General features: G+C 36.3%; 1 pseudogene; it reads right to left on the bottom strand.

Moving 5' to 3' along the window:
• Positions 1-3,627: 3,627 nt before the first annotated feature.
• LOC116558202 lies at positions 3,628-4,199 on the bottom strand (annotated as a pseudogene).
• Between the last annotated feature and the right edge of the window lie 14,588 nt (positions 4,200-18,787).

Below are 18,787 nucleotides of genomic sequence, written 5' to 3'. Positions count from 1 at the left end.
ATCATGGTAAATGATCCTTTTAATGTTCTATGGAATTTAGTTTACTAGTATTCCATTCAAGATTTTTGCATCTGTGTTTATCAACGATATTAGTCTGTAGGTTTTTTTCTTTCCCTTTGGATGTCCTCATCTGGCATTGGTATTCAGTGTAACACTTGCCTTGTGAAAAGAACTTAGAAGGATTTTCTCCATTTTGACATTTTGAACAGTTTGTGAAGGATTAGTATTAGTTCTTTTTAAACAGGTTTAGTTGATTTAAATTCTGAAATTCAGCAGTGAAGCCATCAGGTCCTGGCTTTTCTTTGATGGGAGACTTTTTATTACTGCTTTGATTTTATTACTCATTATCTGTTCATGTTTTGTATTGCTTCATAGTTTAATATGGGTAGGTTGTATGTATCCAGGAATTTATCCATTTCTCCTAGGCTTTCCAATGTGTTGTCATATGGTTGTTCATAATATTCTCTAATTATCCTTTGTATTTCTGTGGTATCAGTTGTGATATCTCCCCTTTTGCCTCTGACTTTATTTATTTAGAGCTTTTAAAAAATTTAGTCTAGCTAAAATTTGTTGACTTTTTTATCTTTTCAAAAAGCTAACTTTTAATTGATCTGTGTATTTTTTCCTTACTCTCAATTTTATTTATTTCTGCTCTGATCTTTATCATTTCATTTCCTTCTGCTAATCTTGGGTTTGGTTTGTTCTTGCTTTCCTAGTTTCCTTGAATTACATTGTTAGGTTATTTATTTGAAGTCTTGCAGTTTTTTGATGTAGGCAGTTATTGTTATGAACATCCTTCATAGTACTTCTTTTGCTGCATCCAGTGGATTTGGTTTATTGTATTTCCATTTTAACTTGCTTTAAGAAAATTTTAATTTTCTTCTTAATTCTTCATTGACCCCTTGATTGTTAGGAGCATGTTTTTTTAAATTTATCCATATTTGTACAGTTTCAAAAGTGCCTCTTCTTACTAATTTTTACTTTTGTTCCATTGTGATCTGAGAAGATACTTCATATGGCTGACTTTTTGACTTTGTTGAGGCTTGTTTTGTGGCCTAAAATCAGTTCTGTCCTGAAGTATGTTTCATGTGCTGATGAGAAGAACATATGTTTGGTATCAGTTGGATGAAATGTTCTGTAAATGTCAGTTAGGTCCACATGATAAGAATGTAAGTTAATTCTAATGCTTCTTTTTAATTTTTTGTCTGAACAATCTGTCTATTGCTGAGGGTGGAATATTTAAGTTCCCTACTATTACTATATTGCAGTCTATCGCCACCTTTCTATCTATAATATTTGCTTTATATATTTTGATGTTCCAATGTTGAGTGCATGTACATTTACAATTGTTATATCCTCTTGCTGAATTTATCTTTTTATCACTGTGTAATGACCTTCTTTGCCTCTTTTTACACCTTTTTGTTTGAAGTCTATTTTGTATGATAGCTACTATTGTTCTTTTATGGTTTTCATTTGCATGGAATATCATTTTTTTTTCACTTTCAATCTATGTGTACTTCTATAAATGAGGTTAGTTTCTTGTAGGCAGCATATAGTCAGATCTTTTTTAAAAAATCTATTCAGCTACTATTTTTCTTTTAATTGGAGAATTCCACTTATATTCAGTGATATTATTGATAGGCAAGGAGTTACTACTGCCATCACATTATTTTCTTTCTGGTTGCCTTGGTAGTTCTCTTTTCTTGTCCTCATTTCTTACTGTTCTCTTTTGTGGATATGTGATTTCCTCTCATAGTATGTCTTAACTCCCTGCTTTTTATTAATAGTATATCTATTATAGGTTTTTGCTTAGTAGTTGCCATAAGGCTTACAGAAAAAATCTTATAGTTATAATAAGTTATTTTAAATTTGTGACAACCTACCCTTGATCACAAAGTAAAGAAATAAGCAAAGAGAAAAACTAAGGTTTACACTTTCACTTCATTCCTTCATCCCACATTTTGACTTTTTGTTATTGTATTTTTTATCTTTTTATCTCTTGAAAATTGTAGTCATTATTTTGATAGATTTGTCTGTTAGTCTTCAGACTGAAGATATAAGGGCTTTACATACTACAAGTATGTTAGCGTATTCTGAATTTCTCTGTGTACTTCCTTTACTGGTGAGTTTTATTCCTCTAGATGTTTTCTTGTTGCATGTTAGCATTCTCACTTCCAGGTTGAAGAAATTTCTTTATCATTTTTGTAAAACAGGTGGTGGTAATGAATTCTCCCAGTTTTTGCTTGTCTGGGAAATTCTTTTTTTCTCTCTCTTTACAAAAATTATCAAATTTGTTTTAATATCTAGTTTTTCTTCAAACTGTAGCTGCAGGAAAATTTTTTTGTGATTTATATAATTCATTATCAGGGGTACAGAAAACATTAATAAACTGACAGTGAATTAAATACTAACAGTGAATAAAATTACTGGGCCATGCATTTATAAAAGCCATGTTTCATAGTAAAACATTCTAGTTATACTACTTAACTGAAAGAAACATCCTTTAGCTCCTTACTTCCAATTATAGCACATTCTCATTTTGATGTAATTTATCCCTTTCACCCAGTTACTACTATGCCCAACAAAATGTTTCCAAATCTTATACCTTCCTTTACCAGTCATGAAGTATGACTTCAATGTTACTCTTAAGGAGTTCTTTAAAAGAAATTTGAAATTTAAAGTTTCACTTTGAACCTGTTTGATCAGAAAGTATTAAATATCACTACCACGTGACATAAAAAATGATATAAAAAACAAAAGTCGTGTCTATGTAATCAACAAATTACTTGATAAGACATTTTAACTATTTTACAGTTCTGCTTAGCACAATAACCTGGTTCCAAGGTACTACAGTGTTTGGCATTTTTACTGAAAGCTCTAAACCATAGTGTTACTCCTCTCAACAAGCCATCTCTAAGAAAATGGTAGTGTTTCAAGTACAAAAATTGTTCTATCCAGTAGGTGGTTTTCTACATAGTCAAGATAACAGAATTCTTTATAAACTTACGTTGTTAAAAATGCAAAATGTCTTGATAATTACCAGCTGTCTCAAAGGATAAATAAGAAAAATGTAGCAAATAGGAGTATTCATTGATTAATATTACTTTATTTTGAGAAAACCAGAAATGATTCTAAGAAATAAGCAATAATAATAAAAGATGTAATTAATATGCTGTATCTTTTTCAAGTCAAACCACACTTTTCACCTCAGTCACGACAGTTCTGACTTTTACATTCTTAACTCCCTTTGTCCAAAACAGGACCCCATTTTAAATAGCGTTCATTTGAATTGAATTCATAATCTAAAGTCATTTTTCCCTACAGGATGTTTTCATTTCAGCACATAAACTGCTAAGCAACAAATGACTAAGTCAGCTATAAAGAATTTGTTCCAAAATAAATGCTAATTTGCAATAACTGTCAATAGAAACCTATAAACTTCTACCCAAGTCTAAAAGCTACTACAGCATTGTGGTCAGAACTAATATGATTCTTCCATTTGGTCAGATTTCATTTACTAAATAATACTGTCCAGAAATCCAAAGAAGAAACTTTATTGGGTTTTTCCCAAGCTGCGTGATTTTCCAAGTGATTTTCTCCTATTGCAGAGCCTGTTCAGTCCTTCAGTCATCTTTTTAGTCATTTAGCTTTTGCAATGTTTTTATGGTGTTTTTGTTTCTTCTTTTGCACCATTTTCCTGACCTCAATCATTTTGGCCAATTTCCAAGACAGTACAGTACTTGCTAAGAACAGTGGAGTAAGGGCCAAGATAGGTTGTAAGGAAGCCATATGGATCCTTTGCAGCCCATTACACGACATACTCAGCCCAAGCCTTTATATCAAACATCTTCATAAACTGTATTATGAAAACTGGGGCTTATACTTGAGTAGTGACCTCTAACTTTGTCCTGGTATTATTAGTGACCCAATCATGATTTCTGATGACCCTTGGTAGTCTGTCTTCTTGAGTTCTACTGTACACATCTGAGAGACAGTTTAAATTCCTATTGGGGCCGCAGATCCATGGGGGCCACGTTCACCTCTGCCCCTCGGCCTTGGCAAGCGCACCCTTGTTGCACAGAGCCAAGGGTCCTGGGGGATCCTGGGTTGCCCCACCACACCTTGTGCCACCCCTGTTTTTGCTGGACCCTTGTAGAAAACCACGGCAGTGTTGGCCACTAGCCTCCCCTGCATCATCACCCCAGGGGTTCGGATCCCATTCCCCACTCACCCTTGTCTGGGAAATTCTATGTGTCTCTTTTGTGTTTGAAGGATAGGTTTGCTCAGTACACTATTTCTGGTTGGTTGCTTTTGTCCTTCAGCATTTTGAATATGTCTTCTCACTCCCCCCTGACCCCATAAGGTTTCCACTGAGAAGTCTACTGTCAGATGTATTAAAATTCCTTTATATGTATGTTCTTGTTTTCTCTTACTGATTTTAGGGCACTTTCTTAGTCCTTGATTATTGAGAGTTTGATAATTATATGACTTGGAGTAGTCTTCCTTGGGTTGAATCTCCTTGGGGACTTTGACTATCTTATACCTGCTTGTTTATATCTTTCCCTAGATTTGGAAAGTTTTCTACTGTGACTTTTTTGAATAAACTTTCTATTCCTGTCTTATTCTCTACTCTCTTTTTAAGGTTACTGCCTTAACATCACCCTTTTGAGAGTGTTTTCGCTATCTCATAAATGTTCCTCATTTTCTTTCATTCTTTTTTTCTTTTTTCTCCTCTGTCTACATATTTTCAAATAGGCTGTCTTTGAGCTCATGAATCCTTCCCTCTGCTTGGTTAATTCTACTGTTGAGAGACTCTCAGGCATTTTCACTATGTTAACTGTATTTTCAGCTCTAGGATTTCTATCTGATTTTTGAAAATTATTTCAATCTCTGTTGAATTTCTCAACAGAGAATTCAGAAACAATTCTGTTTCTGAATTGCTTCTCCGTGTCTTATTGAAGTTTATTAAGCTTCCTCAAAACAACTCTTTTGAATTCTCTCTCTGAAAGACCACACATCTGCATCTCTCCCTGGTTGGTCACTGGTACCTTATGGTACCACTGATACCTTTTGGTGAGGTCATAGTTCCCCGAACATCCTCGATGCTTGTGAACATACATTGATGTCTGGGCATTAAAGATTTAGGTGTTTATTTTAGTCTGCATAGTCTGCCCTTGTGTATACCCATCTGTCTTCAGGGTGCCTTTAAGAAATTCAGCGTAGACTGGCTGACTGTCCTAAACCTGCGGTCACTGCAGTCATTACAGCACTGAAGAGTGCCCTAAGCCCATATATGCTGTGATTCTAGTGCAGACTCCTAGATACTCAGTTCTGATAGACGTGGAGAGGAACAGGTAGAATTCCCTGAGTTCTCAGGCAAAGTTACATGCTTACTTTCCTTTCTTTCCCCCAAGCAGAAGGAGATTCTCTGTGCTGCACTGCCTGTAGTTGGGGAAGGGCGACAAAGACACTTCTGTAGCCACTAGAGCTGGTCCAAAGCTAGGTTGCACTTGAAGCCCATGGCCTTCCAGCCAGCGCTGCAGTGACCAAAGGCCTGCAGTCACTACTGCCTGACTGCCACTGATGTTTATTCAAGGCCCAAGGCCGCTTTAGTCAGCTGGTGGTGAAGCCTGCCAAGATTTGGGTCTGTCCTTCTTGAGTGGCAGATTCCCTTCTGGCTGAGGGTGGCTCTAGAAGCACCATATTGGAGCAATGGCATGAATTCAGGAATTTTGAGGTTCTGCCTACTGCTGCATTGTGCTATGGCAGGGCTGGTCCTACTTTCCAAGGAAAAGTCCGTTCTACTTCTTCCTCTCCTTATTCAAAGCAGAAGGATTCTCTCTCCATGCTGCACTGCCTGGAATTGGGGGAGGGGCGATAAGAACACTCCCATGACCACCACAGCTGGTATCGCTCTGGGTCATAGCACAAGCCTACAGCCTCCCAGTGCATCGCTGGGGTTTACCCAAGGACCATGATTACTATAGCCTGGCTACCACTGAAATTTATTTGGGGTCCAACGCCACTTCAGTCAGCTGTTGTTAAAAGGGGCTAGTACTCCTGATGGGGTAGCAGATTTTCATCTGGCCTGGAGCAGGTCTCAATTCTTCCTCCGGTGGGCACTGACCTAGAATCAGTAGCAGTGGAATTCTTTTCTTTTCTTTCTTTTTTTTTTTTTTTTTTTTTTTTTTGAGATGGGGGCTTGCTTTGTCACCCAGGCTGGAGTGTAGTGGTGCCATCTTGGCTTACTGCAACCTCCACCTCTCGGGTTCAAGCTATTCTTCTGCCTTAGCTTCCAGAGTAGCTGGGACTACAGGCAGCTGCCACCACATCCTGCTAATTTTTGGCAAACATGGGGTTTTGCCATGTTGGCTAGGCTGGTCTCGAGCTCCTGACCTCAGGGGATTCACCTGCCTTGGCCTCCTAAAGTGCTGGGATTATAGGTGTGAGCCACTGTGCCTGGCCAGTAGCAGGGGAATTCTGCTGAGTGCTGTGTACCACTGTGGTGAGAAAGACGCTGAGTTTCAATGCAGTCTCCCACTCACTTTCTTCTGTTTTCCTTAAGTACATAGATTCTGTCACTGTAATGCACTGCCTGGGGCTGGGATAGAGTGGTATAGGCAATGTAAGACTATCCTTCATATCTTCTTCAATGTATCTTTTCTTGTTATGCAAAAACCAAGTACTACTGTATAATCTCTCACCTGATTTTTTGGTTTGTGAAGATACTTTCTTGTGTAGATGGTTGCTCAATTTAATCTTCCTTCTCAGGGTTGGTGGGGGGACTTACTGGAGGGTTCTATTTACCCATCTTCCGTTTTCTTTATAGTGCTGAATGATATTCCATTACCTGTATGTACCACGATTTATCCATTCACCTACTGAAATTCATCTCAGTTGCATAATGTTTTGGTAGTTACAAATGAAGTTAATATAAATATTTGTTTGTATGTTTTTATGTGGACATAAGTTTTCAGCTTCTTTGGTTAAATACCAGTGAGCACAATTGCTAGTTCATAAGGTAAGACTGCATTGAAACTCAGTGTCTTTTTTAATTTTGTAAAAAACAACCAAACTGTCTTCAAAAGTGGATATGGCATTTTGCATTTCTATCAGCACTGAGTGAGAGTTTCTTTTGCTCCACATTTCTGCCAACATATGTTGTTGTCAGTGTTCTGGATTTTGGCCATTCCAGTGGGTGTGCTCTGGTATCACCCTGTGGCTTTAATTCACGCTTTCCTGACTGTTATTCATCTACTTATTTGTCATCTGTATATCTTCTTTGGTGAGATGTATATTAAAGCCTTTGGCCTATTTTAAAAATCAGATTGTTCGTGTTCTTATTTTAGGGTTTATGAGTTCTTTGTATGTTTTGAATAACAATTTTTTGTCTGACAGATCTTTTGCAAATATTTTCTCCCAATCTGTAGCTTGTCCTTTTGTTCTTTTGGCAGTGTCTTTTGCAGAGCAGAAGTTTTTATTTTAATGAAGTTCAGCTTATCAGTTCTCTCCTCCATGCATCATGCCTCTGGTGTCGCATCTAAGAAATCATCACCAAGCCCAATGCCATCTAGATTTTCTTCAATGTTACCTTCTAAGAGTTTTATAGTTTTTTATCTTACATTTATATGTGATCTATTTTGAGTCAATTTTTGCAAAGAGTGTAAGTTCTGTGTCTAGATTCATATTTTTTTAATGTGGATACCTAAGTGAGCACCATTTGTTGAAAATGTTATCATTTCTCAGTTGGATTCCCTTTACTCCCTTGTCAAAGATCAGTTGACTCATATTAATGTGGATCTATTTCTGGACACTCTGTTCTCTTCAACTGATCTACCTTCCAATACTTTTGCCAATACTACATTTTCTTGAACATTGTAGATTTCTAGTGTCTTAAAGTAGCGCAGCATCAGTTTTTAATTTGTTCATAGAAATTAAAATTGTTGTTTGTTGTTATCTATGAAATAACTAGCTGATATTTTGGTGGAGAATGTAATAAATTTATAGATCAAGTTGGGAAGCACTGAAATCATTACGGTATTGAGTCTTACTCTGCAGGAACATGAAATATCTATTTGTTTAGTTTTTCCTTGATATTGTTTATCAGAGTTCCATAGTTTTCCTCATATAGATCTTGTACATATTTTGTTAAATTTGTACCCAAGTATTTTATTTTTGTATGCTAATATAAGTAGTGTGATTTTTTTTAAATTATAGATTCAGTTGTTCATTGCTGGTATATAGAAAGGTGATAGCCTTTTTGTATCAACCTTGAACTTTGCATCCTGCCATAATTACTTATTAGTTCCAGGAGGTTTTTGGATCAATTATTTTGGACTTTCCACATAAACATGTCATCTGCAAAGGAAGATCATTTTATTTTTATCTTAATCTATATACCTCTTCTTTTCATTCATTTTCTCATTGCATTAGCTAGGACTTCCAATATAATAAATTGTGAAAGGGAGTATTCATGCCTTTTTCTTGATCTTAGTGGGAAAGCTTTCAGTTTCTCACCATTAAGCATAATGTAAACTGTAAGACTTTTGTAGGCATTCTTTACCAAGTTGAGGATGTTCTCTACTATTCCTAGTTTACTGAGAGTTTTTATTATGCCTGAGTGTTGGATTTTTACAAATACTTTTTGTGCCTCTATTGATAAACTCTTGATTTTTCTTCTCTATCTTGATGATGTGATGGATTACAGTAATTGATTTTCTAATATTAAACCAGGCTTGCATAACAGGGATAAATCTTTCTTGGTCATAGTGTATAATTCTTTTTGCATTGTTGGATTCTATTTGCTAACATTTTGTTGAGGATTTTTGCAACTATAGTCAAAGAAAATGTTGGCTTGCAGTTTTCTTTGCTTTTAGTATCTTTGTCTGATTTTGGTATTAGGTAAATAATGGGCAATAAGTATTACCTCTGCTTCTATCTTCTGAGAGAGACTATAGAGAATTGGCATAATTTCTTTCTTAAATGTTTGATAGAATTTAAAAGTGAATGTATCTATGCCTGACACCTTTGGCTTTGGAAAGTAATTACTGATTCAATTCTTTTTATATATCTATTTAGGTTTCTTTAGAATGTATATTACTTTTTGTGTGAGTTTTCGCAGATTACACCTTTCAAGGAATTGGTACATTTCACCTAGGTTATGAAGTTAGTGGATATAGATTTATTCATGGTATTCCTTTATTATTATTTTCCTGTCCATAAGATTTGTAGTGATATCCCCTTCTTCATTGCCAATATTATTCATTTATATCTTTCTTCTTTTTTTTCAAGTTACCTTGGCTAGAGCCTTGTCAATTTTATTTTTCTTTTCAAAGAACCAGCTTTTGTTTTCATTGATTTTCTTTACTGAATTCCTGTTTTCAATCTCATGTATTTCTGCTCATAGTTATTTATTTTCTTCTCCTTCCTTTGGATTAATTTGCTCTTCATCTCATTTCCTAAGATGAAAACTTAGCACATTGATTTTACATCTTTCTTCTTTTTTAATATAGTCATTTAATTATATAAATTCCCCTCTAAGCACTACTTTCACTGCATCCTACAAATTTTAATGATAAATGGGGGTTTCATTTTCATTTAGTCAAAAGTATAGATGCAATTCATTGTCCACATCAATATCATGAAGCATTTCCTCTCTGTTTTCATCTAGAAGTTGTACAGTTTCAGGTCTTATATTTAAGGCTCTGATTCATTTTGAGCTGATTTTGGTATATGATGTAAGATGAAGGTCTAATTCACTGTTTGACATGTGGATATCCACTTTTCTCCACACCATTTATTAAAGAGGTAGTTATTTCCCTCATTGTATTATTGACATCTTTGTCAAAAGTCATTTTGGCTGTAAATGTGTGGATTTGTTTATGGGCTCCTTAATGTGTTCCATTGCCTGCTGCGTCCATTTTTATCTTCTTTTGATATTTTGCTTTGTGTTTTGTTTCTTGAGATGAAGTATTGCTCTGTTGCCCAGGCTGGAGTACAGTGGTGCAATCTCAGCACACCACAGCCTCCACCTCTTGGGTTCAAGTGATCCTCCTGCCTTAGCCTCCCAAGTAGCTAGGACTACAGTTGCACACCACCATGCCCAGCTAGTTTTTGTATTTTTAGTAGAGATGAGGTTTCACCATGTTAACCAGGGTGGTCTCAACTGCTGACCTCCGATGATCTTCCTGCCTTGGCCCCTGAAAGTGCTGGAATTACAGGAATGAGCCACCGCACCCAACCTGATATTATTTTGATTGCTAAAGCTTTGTAGTAGATTTTGAAGTCAAGTAGAGTGATTTCTCTAGCTTTGTTCTTTCTGTTCAACACTTCATCAATCTAGAAACTTTTGTGCTTCTATGCAAATTTTAGAATTGTCTTTTCTATTTTTGTGAAAAATTTCATTGGAATTTTGGTAGGGACAGCATTGAATTTGTAGATTGCTTTGAATAGTATAGAATATTGTGTAATATCCTTTCTTCCAATCCATAAACATGAGAATTCTTCCCATTTATTTGTCTTCATTTTTTATCAGTGTTTTATAGATTTCAGTGTACAAATCTTTCACCTACTTGGTTACATTTATTTCTAAGTATTTTATTTTTGTGCAAATTATAAATAAGATTTAATTTTTGTTGTTGTTGTTAGTATATGGAAACACTACTGATTTTTGTATGTTTGTTTATTTTTCTAAAACTTTACCGAATTTATCTTTAGTTTTAACAATTTTATGGTGAAGTCGAAAGTGTTTGTCCATAAGAGACATTGTCATCTGCAAACAGAGACAATTTAACTTCTTCCTTCCTGATTTAGATGTCTTTTACATGGGTTTGGGTCATAATCCCAATAGACACAATCCAAACATTATAATCTCTAATGCTGAAATCCTTAAAGATCAAAATCTCTTAAGTCTAAAATTATTAACATCTAAAATTCTGAAAATCACAACCACAGAATAGTTATTAGGCAGAAATATTACTTTGCTATTGTCCTTTTGAAGAAAAAGCAGGTTTCAATTAAATTCCCAAACTATAATGACAGATTTGAAATTAGGTGCAACCAAAACTTCTAAAAGTGAATTTCAATGTGTTATCAATAAAGTTTCTTTTTCAATTCAGCACAATGCACTTGGTGAAAAATTCAGGTAAGTGAATTGGCCATGTAATAGGGCAACAACATAAACTTCTGTTTAAAAATGCATCATTTGCCTGAGTTGGCATTCCTCCCAGCTAATGACATTCCAAAAGCTTTTCATAAATTAGCCACATTTTGAATTAATTTTTGTATAAGGTATAAGGAAGGGCTCCAGTTTTAGTGTTCTGCATATGGCTAGTGAGTTGTCCCAATACCATTTATTAAATAGGGAATCCTCTCCCCATTTCTTGTTTTTGTCAGATTTGTCAAAGATCAGATGATTGTATATGTGTGTTGTTATTTCTGAGGCCTCTGTTCTGTTCCATTGGTCTATATATCTGTTTTGGTACCAGTACCTTGCTGTTTTGGTTACTGTAGGCTTGCTACAAAAAGAATAAACTACATAGGAATACAGCTTACAAGGGATGTGAAGGACCTCTTCAAGGAGAACTACAAACCACTGCTCAAGGAAATAAGAGAGGACACAGACAAATGGAAAAACATTTGTGCTCATGGATAGGATGAATCGATATCATGAAAATGGCTATACTGCCCAAAGTAATTTATGGATTCAATGCTATCTCCAGCAAACTACCATTGACTTTCTTCACAGAATTAGGAAAAAGTACTTTAAATTTCATATGGAACCAAAAAGAGCCCATATATCCAATGTAATCCTAAGCAAAAAGAACAAAGCTGGAGGCATCATGCTACCTGACTTATATTTGATCTTAAAAAAGCTTTCACTTTTTCCTTGTTGAGTGTGATGTTAGCTGTGGGCTTTTTGTGTATGATCTTTATTGTGTTGAGGTACAGTCCTTCTATACCTAATTTGAGAGTTTTTAACATGAAGGATGCTGATTTTTGTCAAATGCTCTTTTTGTATCAGTTAAGATGATATGTTTTTCCTCTATTATGTTAATGTGGTATATCACATTTATTGATTTGCCTATGTTTAACCATCCTGTATCCCAGAAACAAATCACATTTGATGATAACAAATGATCCTTTTAATGTGCTATTGGTTTGGGATTCTTAGTATTTCATTATGGAATTTTACTTCTATGTTCATCAGGGACATATTCTGTAATTTTATTTTCTTATCTGGCTTTTATATCAGGGTAATGCAGACCTCATAAAATGAGTGTGAAAGTATTTCTTCGTATTAGATATTTGGAAGAGTTTGAGAAAGACTGGTATCAGTTCTTCTTTACATATTTAGTAGAATTCATTAGTGCCACCATCAGAGCCTGAGATTTTTATCCTTTTATTTTTAGTTTTCATATAATAATTGTACATATTTGTAAGATACAGAGTGTTATTTGGATATGTGTATGCAATGTGTAATGATCAAATCAGGAAAATTAGCATATCATATCCATCACCTTAAATATTTATCATCCCTTTGTGTTTTCAACATTCAAAATTCTCTCTTGTAGCCTTTTTAAATAACATACAATTAATTATAGTTAACCATATTTGCCCTGTAACAGTATATAGCAACATAACTCCTTCCTCCTATCTAGATGTAATTTTGTGTCTCTTAACAAACCTCTTGCCATCCTTCCCTCCCCTGACACTTCCTAGTCTCTAATAACCACAGTTCTACTCTCTACTTCCATGAGTTTAAGTTTTCAGCTCTACATGTGAGATCATGTGGTATTTATCTTTCTGTGCCTGACTCATTTCACTTAGTTCAGGCTCATCCATGTTGCTCTGAATGACAAAATTTCATTCCTTCTGTGGTTGAATAGTATTCCATTAGGTATATATTATATACCATATTTTTTTATCTGTCTGTTGATGGTTATTTCAGTTGATTCCTTATTTTAGCTACTGTGAATAGTGCTTCAGTAAACATGGAGCTGGGGTGTGGGGAGGGTGCAGATAGTCCTTTGCTATTCTGATTTTCTTTCCTTTGAATAGATTTCCAGTGGTGGGATTGCTGGATCATATAGTTGTTCTACTCTTAGATTTTTAAGACACCTCCTGTCTGTATTACATAAGATCTGTACAGCTTTACATTCCCATCAAGAATGTACAAGTGTTCCACCTTATCCACATCCATACCAGCATCTGTTATTTTTGTCTTTTTTAGAATAGACATTTTAACTTGGGTGAGATAATATCTTATGGTTTTGATTTGCATTTCCCTGATGACTTTTGATGTTGAACATTTTTTTCATATATTTTTGGCGATTTGTATGTCTTTTATTTTTATTTGCATTTTTTGATAAATGTCTATTCAGATCCTTTGCCCACTTTTAAAGCAAATCATTTGGCTGTTGCTCTCAAGTTGTTTGAGTTCCTTATATATTTTGCATATTTGCCCCTGGTTACATGAATAGTTTACAAATATTTTCTCCTATTCTACATATTTTCTCTTCACTCTGATTGTTTCCTTTGCTGTGGAGAAGCTTTTTAGTTTGATATAATCCTCTTTTATGTTTTATTTTATTGACTGTGCTTTTGAAGTCTTAGTTATAAAATCTTTAGATAGATAAATGTCCTGATGCTTTTTCCACTGTTTTTGCCTTGTAGTTTTACAGCTTCAGGACTTACATTTAAGTCTTTTCTTAATTTTGAATTGATTTTTGTATATGGTGAAAGATGCAAGTCTAGTTTTATTCTTCTGCATGTGGATATCTAGTTTTCCTGGTACAACTTATTTTCTGCTTTTGTAAGTTTGACTATTTCAGATACCTCATGTAAGTAAAATTGTGCAGCGTTGTCCTTCTGTAACTGACTTATTTCACTTCTGTCTATTCATGTTTTTGCAAATAACAGACGATCCTTATTTCAGGCTAGATACCAGTCCATTGTGTGTATACACCACAATCTTTTATCCATCCATCTCTTGATGGTTATTTAGGTTGTTACCATATTATGGCTGTATTAGTCAGGGTTCTTTAGAGGGACCAAACTAATAAGAGATATATATGGGAGTTTATTAAGTAGTATTAACTCACATGATCACAAGGTCCCACAATAGGCTGTCTGCAAGCTGAGGAGCAAGGAAGCCAGTCCAGGTCCCAAAGCTAAAGAACTTGGAGTCCAGTGTTTGAGGGCAGGAAGCATTCAGCATGGGAGAAAGATGTAAGCTGGGAGACTAAGCCAATCTAGCCTTTTCACATTTTTCTGCCTGCTTTTTTTGCTGGCAGCTGATTAGATGGTACCCACCCAGATTAAGGGGTGGGTCTGCCTTCCCCAGGCCATTGACTCAAATATTAGTCACCTTTGGCAACACCCTCACAGACATACTCAGGATCAATACTTTGCATCCTTCAATCCAATCAAGTTGACAGTCGGTATTAACTATCACAATGGCTATTGTGTATAATGCTGCAATAAACATAGGAGTGCATACATCTGTTTGAGATCCAGATTTCAATTTTTTGGAATATATACCCTGGAGTAGGATTGCTGGATCATATAGTAATTGCATTTTTTTAGGAAGCTTCATACTATTTTCCATAGTTTAAAACAAAATTAAGAATGATTTTGGCCAGGCAGTATGGCTTACACCTGTAATCTCAGCACTTGGGGAGGCTGAGGCTGGTGGATCACTTGAGCCTAGGAATTTGAGACCAGCCTGGACAACATGGCAAAATTTTGTCTCTACAAAGAATGCAAACGTTAGCTAGGCATATTGGCACACACCTGTACTACCAGCTACGTGGGAGACTGAGGTGAGAGAATGGCCCAAGCCCAGGAAGTCAAGGCTGAAATGAACAGTGGTCACACCACTGCACTGCAGCCTGGGTGACAGAGTGAGACCCTGTGTCAAAAAAAAAAAAAAAAAAAAAAAAAAGAATGATTTTAACAGTACCAGTACAGTAATACAGTGTCAAGTATTTGTTTTTACATTTGCCTTTATAAAGTGAGTTTATGCTTTCATATTCTTTTATCATTTAGCATCCTTTTGTTTCAACTGTCATATACTTTTATGTTGTCATTTAGCATTCTTTTGTTTCAACATGAGAATCTTTCCTTAGCATTTCTTTTGAGGCAGATGTGATGGTGATTAATTCCCTCAGGTTTTATTTACCTGGGAACATCTTTATTTTATTTTATTTTATTTTATTTTATTTTATTTTATTTTGAGACAATATTTCCTCTGTCACCCAGATCAGGGTGCAATGGCATGATTTCGGCTCACTGAAGCCTCAACCTACTGGACTCGAACTATCCACTTAAATCTCCCAAGTAGCTGGGACTACAGGTGCACATCACAATGCCTAGTTAATTTTTGAAGAGATGAGGTTTCATCATGTTGCTGAGGCTGGCCTCAAACTCTTGAGCTCAAGTGATCCACCAGCCTCAGACTCCCAAGTACTGGGATTACAAGCATGAGCCACCACGCCCAGCATTATCTGGGAGTGTCTTTATTTTCTCTTTCATTTTAAAAAGACAGTTTGCTGGGTATAGAATTATTGGTTGGCATTTTTTCCACCACAGCCCTCTGAATATATCATCCTTCTCATTTCTGGCCTGCAAGTTTTCTGCTGAGATGTCCACTGATAGTCTTATTAGAGATCCCTTTTATTTATTTATTTATTTATTTATTTATTTATTTAGAGATGGAGGCTTGCTCTGTTGCTGAAGCTGGAGTGCAGTGGCACAATCTCAGCTCATTGCAACTAGAGGTCCCTTTTATATGATGGGTCATTTTATATAAAGTGTGCTTTCTCTTACTGCTTTCAAAATTTTCTCTGTGTCTTTGACTTTTCAAGATTAATTAATTAATTTTATTGATACAATTATAGACATTTATAGGGTACATCTGATATGTAATTATCACATAAGGGTTATTGGGATATCTATAACCTCAAATACTTATCATTCCTTTGTGCTTGAAATATTCCACATCTTCTCTCCTAGCTATTTTGAAATATACAATAAATTATTCTTAACTATAGTCACCTTACTATGCTATCGAACACTAGAACTTATTTCTTCTGTCTAACTAACTGTATTGTGACAATTCAATCATAACATGCCTTAAAACAGACTTCTTTGGGTTCTATTTGGTGTCTATTTGGGTTCTATTTGGTGTCCTTTAAGTTTTATGAGTCTGGATATCCATTTCCATCCTCAAATTTTGAAATTTTCTTGTAATTATTTTTTAAAATAAGATTTGTGCCTCTCTCTCTCTCTCTCTCTCTCTCTCTCTCTCTCTCTTTCTCTGTCTCTCTGACAGAGTCTCACTGTGTCGCCAGGCTGGAGTGCAGTGACACATTCTGGACTCACTGCAACCTCCACCTCCTGGGTTCAAGCAATTCTCCTGCCTCAGCCTCCCGAGTAACTGGGACTACAGGCGTGTGCCACCACACTCAGCTAATTTTTTGTATTTTTAGCAGAGATGGGGTTTCACCATGTTGACCAGGATGGTCTCAGGCTCTTGACCTTGTGATTCGCCTGCCTTGGCATCCCAAGGTGCTGGGATTACAGGCATCAGCCACTGTGCGTGGCCACCTCTCTCTCTTTTTCCTCCTTAGGTTCCCATAATATATATACTGGTTTGCTTGGCAGTATTTCACAAGTCTCTTAGGCTTTCTTTACTGTTTTCTTTTTCTTCTTCTGATTAGATGATTTCACATGACCCATCTTCAAGTTCACTGGTTTTTTTCTTATGCTTGATGAGTTCTGCTGTTGAAGCTCTTTATTAAAGTTTCAGTTTAGTTATTATATTCTTCAGCTCTAGAATTTGTTTGGTTATTATTTACATTTTTTATCTTTTTGTTCATTTTCTCATATTGTTCATTTGTCATTTTTCTCTGATTTTGTTTAGTTATCTATGTCCTCTTATAGCTCACTGAGCTTCTTAAGATGATTATTTTAAATTGTTTATCATGCAATTTATAGATCTTTATGTCTGTAAGATTGGTTACAGATTTATTTTGTTTCTTTGCTTGTGTCATATTTCTCTGATACTTCATGTTCCTTGTAGCTTTGCATTGGTGTCTGTACATTTAAATAAGCAGCCACTTTTTCTAGTATTTACAGATTGGATTTAGCAGTGAAAGACCTTTAACAATCAGCCTGGCTAGATATTTTATGAATCTCCCAAAACTTTTTTATGGATGTGCACATTCTGCTACTATCTCTTTTGCCTTGGGGAGAAGTGTCAGGATTGTGCTTCTTCTCTCAATCCTGCAGGGTTTTGCTGGGCGCTAAATGCTGCCTTATCCTTTTCTCTAATATAGTGCATTGATATGCTGGGGCATGAGGTAAAAGCTCAATTTCCCTTCTGCTCTTCTGAAAAGAAAATTCAGGATTATGTGCATTTCCCCAATTGCATTAAGCCATGCCAGGTACTGAAAGTCATCCTGTCCTTTTCCCTAGGGCAGTGCACTGAGATGCCAGGATGTTGAGTGCAAGCTCCACTCCTCTCTATTCCTCCTTCAGAAGTAATCTCAGGATTACTGAGATTCTGCGATACTGTGACTTCTCCCAATCCTTCAAAAATAAGCTAGCTGCTGAGACACATGTTATCTGCAGATATGTGCCATCTACAGAAATGCATAGCATCTGCTAACAATTGTGACATCACTAAGATCCTTGCCACTGTTAGGGGCCATGCTTGTTGCTGGGGGTTGTGCCAGCCGGGAGGGACGACACTGGCTGCTGCAAATTGTGCTGGGAGCTGTGACCAGCATCAACAACTCCAATTAGTGCAATAAGTGCTGGCAGCTGCAACCCATGCTGGATATCAATGGCTGCATGACTGTCAGAGCTTGCAGGCTTCTGAAAGTCTTATCAGTTGCAGGGAGACCCACCAAGGACTGGGAGTTGTGGGCTGGGGCCATGATGGATGCTCTTAGGTGTGTAGATCTGTTGGAGGCCATATGGCTGCTGGAGCCCACACTGGCTGTTGGAGACCATGCCAAATGCTGACAGCTACCCATCCCAAGTCTGTTATTAGCTATGCATAGGTATTCCAACTATGCTGAATCCTTCAGTCCTTTGAATGAGTCAAGACAGGAGCAGTTCTCTTGGACAGTGCCCTACAAGGTGGGGATGTTGGATGTATCCCTTTCTCTCCTTTCTCCTTGGAAGAAATTGTGGGCCGAGTGGATCTCTCTCAGTGGTGAGCTATGCCAACTTGAAGGAGGGAGAAAGTGGGCAAAGTGAAACTGCTCTTTCCCACCTATTTCAATGTGGCCATTCTTGGTTCTGTGCTCTTTTAGGTTGCTACAACTTCTGCACTGGATTCTGGTATTCTCACAAAGCTGAAATGTGTGCCACAAGAAGGGAGATAGATATCCTTATTCACAGACAGCCTGAGTAGATGAGAACCCAGTCTAAAAACCTGTTCATTGGACAAGGAACATAAGAGAACCATGTTCCTGGACAGTATAGGAAGAAATAAAGGTCTATAGAAGAGCCTTTGAGCTGGAGAAGGAACATGAGATTAGCTGTCATTAGATCCCTTTTCTATCTCAAATTCTATCACTCCTCACACATCTGTATGTCATGTTCATACATCCACCACACACCTTTGTGCATCTTTCTACTGCTAAAAATATCTTTTCTCCATTTCCTCTTTTACAAGTCTTATAAGTCTTCTCACTTAAGATCCAGTTTGTATGTGTATTGTTTCTGTGACTCTCACAATAAAGTTGCTTTCTTTTCTTACTCCCAGAGTCTTTGT

Source organism: Sapajus apella, unplaced genomic scaffold (assembly GCF_009761245.1).
Source record: "Sapajus apella isolate SASKATOON/1434 unplaced genomic scaffold, GSC_monkey_1.0 scaffold21, whole genome shotgun sequence".
Lineage (NCBI taxonomy): Eukaryota > Metazoa > Chordata > Mammalia > Primates > Cebidae > Sapajus > Sapajus apella.
This window is presented reverse-complemented; position numbering and strand designations above follow the sequence as displayed.